Raw genomic sequence first — 6,000 nt, 5'->3', positions numbered from 1 at the left:
ATTCATTATACATTTACCACTTGAAAATTAATTTACTAGTATAGTTTTGAAAAACTTTGTGAAATAAAATACAAACAAAATGAATAATATCATCGGCGATTGCCGAACACTTATTAAACAATTCAGATTGTGCAAAGAACTATAGTGATAGTAATTTTTCAATTATAAGTAAAGCTCGTAATGATTATCACCTTAAGTGGTTTAGAATCTTTATTTATAAAAACGTTTAAACCTAATTTGTGCAAGCAACAATACGTTTATAATTCTAATCTTTATAAGATGTTATGAATTTCTTTTTTGTTTAAATTTGTTGCTTATTTTATTGTTGGTTTTGTTATTGTTGCTTATCTTACTTAAATTCCTGATTAAATATTTATAAATATGTAGTTATGAATTGTGAATTTCTAATTAATTATTGCTTAATTATGCCAATTTGTTAATTGTTTGTTTTTCGTAATGTAACCTCTATCTATTTATTTACTCAATATTTAATCTTAAAATTAGTTGCTAACAAAAGTAGTTGATAAGTGTTAGCCAAAATATATTTTATTTGTTCTTTGCTCCAATAAAAGATGTTTTTGAATGAATCCTGTCTTAGATTTTTGTATAATATATGTAGTACTAAAAAGTTATATACTAAAATCAATAATCTGTTAATAATAAGTTGCAAAAGGTTTATAAAAATAAAAACTGAGAATATGGTACCCAACCAACCAAAAGCTGTGCTTGAAGTTATAATATTAAAATAGTAAAGTGAAAGACAAACAGTTGAAATTTTACTAATTGCTACTTCAAAGTTGACCATAAAAAAACAGAAACTACCATGATAGTCAATTAAATTTATCAACTTTACCTTAAAAACAAAAGTTTGTCAATAAAAACTTTGGTATTATTAGATTTATGTAACAAAAATGTTTTATTGATTTTGAATTAAATTATATTTTTTTAGAGTGTGAAACAAAACTCTGTGATGTCAGAAAATTTTTAAAAAGAACATGTTAAAGAATTTCTTCAACTCTTAGGTAGGAAATGAAAGAACTATATATATACAACATTTCTTGAAAACCTTCACAAACTAGTGTAACTCCTAAAATATTCCTCAACTTAGAAGGCATGAGTTTCCAAAACATTTTCCTTTAAATATAAGACAATACAAATCATTATGTATGGTTTGACTATATCTTTCAAGCAATAGTTGTTATAAAAGAATTACAAATATATGACTTATAAGCATATTTCTGGTGAATTTTATGGAAGCACCAGATGATAGCAGTAATATTTATAAATTTGATAACGTGATATTTATAAATTTGAAAAACAAATGTTAATGAAAACAAAGAAATTTAAATGTTGAATTTTACCACAAGTACCACAAATACTTCAAGTCAAAAAGAGATGTTACAAATATTTGGAATTTTCTAAATATAAAATATGTGGTTAAAATAAATTCATCAACTAGAATCCTGTTGAACACATTCAAACTATACTTGAATTTGAATGTAATGAAAATTATTAACATCCAAAATAAAGTTCCATACAACAACATGTCATAAATAAAAAAAAGTCAGGAGTATTAGATTGAAAACTGTCCAAATTTTAAAAAGTTCAAGTAAAAAATGTGGTAGTAAACAACATTTTACCTAATTGACTGACAAACACTTTCAAATACAAAAGTGAAGCAGAAGGTAAATAACCAACTGTTTTTATAAGTGATGAAGGTTATTGAATAGATGAAATCATATTATTTCACACAATTGGAAAAAATTAACATAAGTGGAATACTGTCAAAAATAACAGGCCAAAAAGCTAAATATTTAAAAAATGATAACCCAGGACAAATCTACCCAACATTTAAAACTCATAAATTAAACCCAGAACAAGTTGAAACAAAAAAAAAGAGAAACACCAAAAAGAATGAATTGGGCTTTAGGCAACACTTTCTTATCTAGAATTACCACCATGTTCCAAAACCTTATAAAAAATGTTGCAATATACTAAACTGAAATATTTTGGATGTCAACCACGTCATTGACTAAACAGAAAAGGGCAGCTTTTATGTAAAAAACTATATAAAACCAACAGCAAAAATTGTGTATTTGTAAATGGAAAGTCACACCATCCATGCTCCATTTACAAACCAATTGTATTCGGAGAGTCAATAAGACTAAGGAGATTATGCGAACATATTTTACACAGAAGAATATTTAAAACATAAGATGAAAATAACTATAAAAGACAATGCACCTGCTCAAGATCCATACTGTGCATCTCGAACAGAAAAATAATAGAAATAATAACATGACTTACAATTACTATCAGCAAAAATATTAATACCCATGTGGTAAGTGGATTTTGATACCTTCAACCTATGGCAGACATACTTATTTAATTTTAGAGAGTAATTGATGTAGTTTTAACCTGTGAACTTGAATGCTACCAAAAAAATAATTCTCAATAAACAAACTGGAAATATCTGATTATAGATAAGTTTATTACTAAACATGATATGTATTATCATACAAAAAAAACTAAAAAAACCCGTTTGGTTGGCAGAAATATGGTCAAAGAAATTTGTGATCAAAGTAAAAAGCTGGTAATGTGGACTTTGTGCAAATATACATTGTAAACAAATGTAAAAGTGAATTGCCTTATTTTGTATTATATTTTACGAATAGTCTATATGACCTGTTTTGCTTGTTACAAATTCAAATTATAAATGTCTAATCCATGTTGATAAGACTTTCGATAGGTAAGAAGAGTTTATATTACTACATTAACTTATAAAAATTAAAAACATTGCTTGGTAACATAGTACCAATACAAATAACTTTTCTCTACACTTTTAAAGATAAAAACTAATTAGTAAGAAGCCATAGAGTTAAAGTATAATTTTATTATGAACTGTTTTTGTATAGACAACCCCTTAATAAGAATAGTATTATTTGACGCCCAGAATTCTCCAGAAAGTTTCTTCAAAAACACAGAGTTTTGTCAAAAGGAGCTCTGTGTCCAAAATGCAGCAAACCATGCGAGTAATTACTTGTTTTACAAACTACTCAATAATTTTTTTATTAAATATAAATATCATTAAACTTACAAATACTTTTAAATTCAGTTATGACATAAAAAGAGGAATGTACAGATGTAACAAAGGGAGTAGGGAAAAAACCAAAAAAAAACCGTTTGGTTGACAGAAATGTGGTTGAACAAATCTGTAATCTAAGTAAAAAGGCTGGTAATGATGACTTTGTTCAAAAGAAACATTTTAAACAAATGTAAGTAAGAATTGTAATCTGTCGTATTATATATTAAAGATAGTTTTTATGGCCTATACAAGCTTATTACAAACCCAAAATATAAATGTCTTATCCAAGTTGATATGACTTTTGATAGGTCATAGTTTTATATTACTACATTAAGTTATACAAATATAAAGCTGTATCAAACAATTTCAAAAGACCTTGCTTCTTTTATAGGACTAATTTTTTTTCAAGCATCCTGAAAATTGATGTTTTTATTTATTTTTTTGAAACCATAGATAAAACCTTGCAAGAAATAGCAGATGAAACTTTTTATTTAAAAGATTGGCAATCTACAAATTAATTTTTGTCAGTGATTAAGAATATTCTATAACTAAAGCGATTAATTCTGTGTTTCCAAATTCTAACAGAATCTTTTGTAGCACACAAAAAATGGTAATTCAAAAGCAAATATTGATAATGAAATTCTTAAAAATAAAAATTTTTGATGGAAGAGTGTAGCTCTTTTACAAAATATAATGAAATAAAATAATATATTAAATTCTAAACAATTCTCATCCTGCACTTTAAAAAGAAAAAGGTATTTTTAAACAACACAAACACACATCTGATGAAAACCTGCTTTCAACAATCAAGTTTGACTGAACAAGGATCCAATTGAAATAGGATCAACAAAGTTTTTACCACAACATGATTGTAGAAGTATTTACCTAGTTTTAGTTATGTTTTGTATTACAGACTTTATCATTCTTTTAATTAGTTTGTAAATAAACTCAACAAAGAAAGATATATTTATTTAATGATACATTCAAAAAATTTTAATATATCAAAAATTTCAGTGTTTTCCCTTTTATAGAGTAAATACTCTACTGAAGTACCTTGTGTAGGCAAACACAACAAAATAGTATTCGAAGGGCACCTTCTTACATATAATAGGACCAATCCTTCAAGGAATAAAAAACTATAGCTGTACTAAAAGTCACTGCAAGGTAGTTTGTAGTTATAATAATTTATACGATTTTCAGTTTTCAAAACTTAAAAATTTTTGTTAGATTTGGTATTACATAGAAGCATTTAATCAACCTGCATGCAAAAGTTATGTTCCAAGCAAAAATATCACCTTGCAAAAGTAAACCATTTAAAACACTTATAAGGACCCATCACTGGGTATTTGGCGGTATGGAGTTGTAGCAGTAAACGTTTTATACATTGTATGGGAATGGAGGGAAGGACAGATAGGGAGACGTTGGAGCCAGTAATTATTAAATATATTGAGCACTACTATTATATCAGACAGCTGTGGCCAATAACAATATAGAAAATTTACTTAGTAGCAATGACGTTTCTATAGTTAGCTGAATATTTGCAACCTTAAATTCATATTTATATCCTAGGGCACCAAACCTTAAATTGAGGTTGTATAGTTTTAATACTCTATTAGTTCAAATAATATTTAAATATAAGCTTTGTGTAATAATATTAACAATCTAATTGTCTTCAATAGAAAAATAAAAAGAAATAGCTTAACTTCTAGAATAAGCGTAATTTAAATAAATTTTTCATTTTAAAGTTAATTATGCGGTAGGTTTTGTACACCCTCTTAACATTTGGGTTCATACCCAGAAGGTTGAAAGGATGTGGGGAGATTTAAAATATTTAATAAAAAAGAGGTTTTTTTTAATTTAGAGTCTCATGTGTACTGCTACAGCTTTAAATACAATGTGAAAAAGTTTCTCTGGAAACAATAAATTTAATAAGTAAAATGCATCTAAACTAAAGGATAACAAGGTTTTTATTTGCAGTAAAATAAGCTATAAATTGATTGAAAGTCTAAGATTTCTGTTTATAAGTAAACACAAAACTTATATATAGATATTTGGCATTTGAAGAAAGTATAAAAAGAAACAAATTTAGATTGAAATGGGTAACTTTACCCAAATTAAAGTGAAATATATATTAACTGTATTTGGTGTATAAAAGTTAAAAGTTATCAGAAACAGGTTACCCAAAAAAAAACACTGATAGATAAAGCAGTATTTTTGTTAGAAATGAAAATTACTCTTGAGATTAAAATTCACATAATTTATTAAGCCAAATGGTTTCACAGAAAGCCTCATGATGATACAAATTTAAAAGATAATGAAGATCACCAACATTTTCACAAAAAAAATATATTGGTTTTTTCACAACTTATTTTGTCAGAAGTAAAAAGATTCTAGTTGCAGAATTCAATATTCTTGTAGGATAATTAGACTATAGCTCATTTTAGTGTTTATGTTTATACTTGTTTTCTTTTCAGATTTTACATTGTTAATAAATTATTAAACTAAATTGACAAGGAGTTATTCTTCATGTAAAATCTTATCAACAATCTGAGAAAAGTAAAATGGTTATAGTAAAGTGCAGCTGAGAGTGCTAAGGTAGTTGCTTCTACTAACGGCAGATATATGACCCAGTTCGAGAACAACCTGAGAGGAATCAGCAATTTGGATGGTCAGGCGAGGGAGGATTATATCAGCTGGTTCGTTGAAACCCACGATTACGTAGTTGCTCGAGCAAATAATGGGATTGATACGATTTTAGCGAGCAGTCAAAATGTCAGGGGCCCTCCTCTCCCGGAGGCTCCCAGTGCTTCTGCGAGACTGCACGTTACTGGTGTGCATACAAATGCAGGGGTTGTGGGGCTGAGTCCGCATCAGGTTATGATACTGACGTCGAATAGCATAGTGGCGGGGAATAC

Source organism: Thalia democratica, chromosome 7 (assembly GCF_965202585.1).
Source record: "Thalia democratica chromosome 7, ktThaDemo2.hap1.1, whole genome shotgun sequence".
In the NCBI taxonomy this organism is placed as follows: Eukaryota; Metazoa; Chordata; class Thaliacea; order Salpida; family Salpidae; genus Thalia; species Thalia democratica.
The sequence above is the reverse complement of the archived record's forward strand: the minus strand, read 5'-3'. Positions refer to the sequence as shown.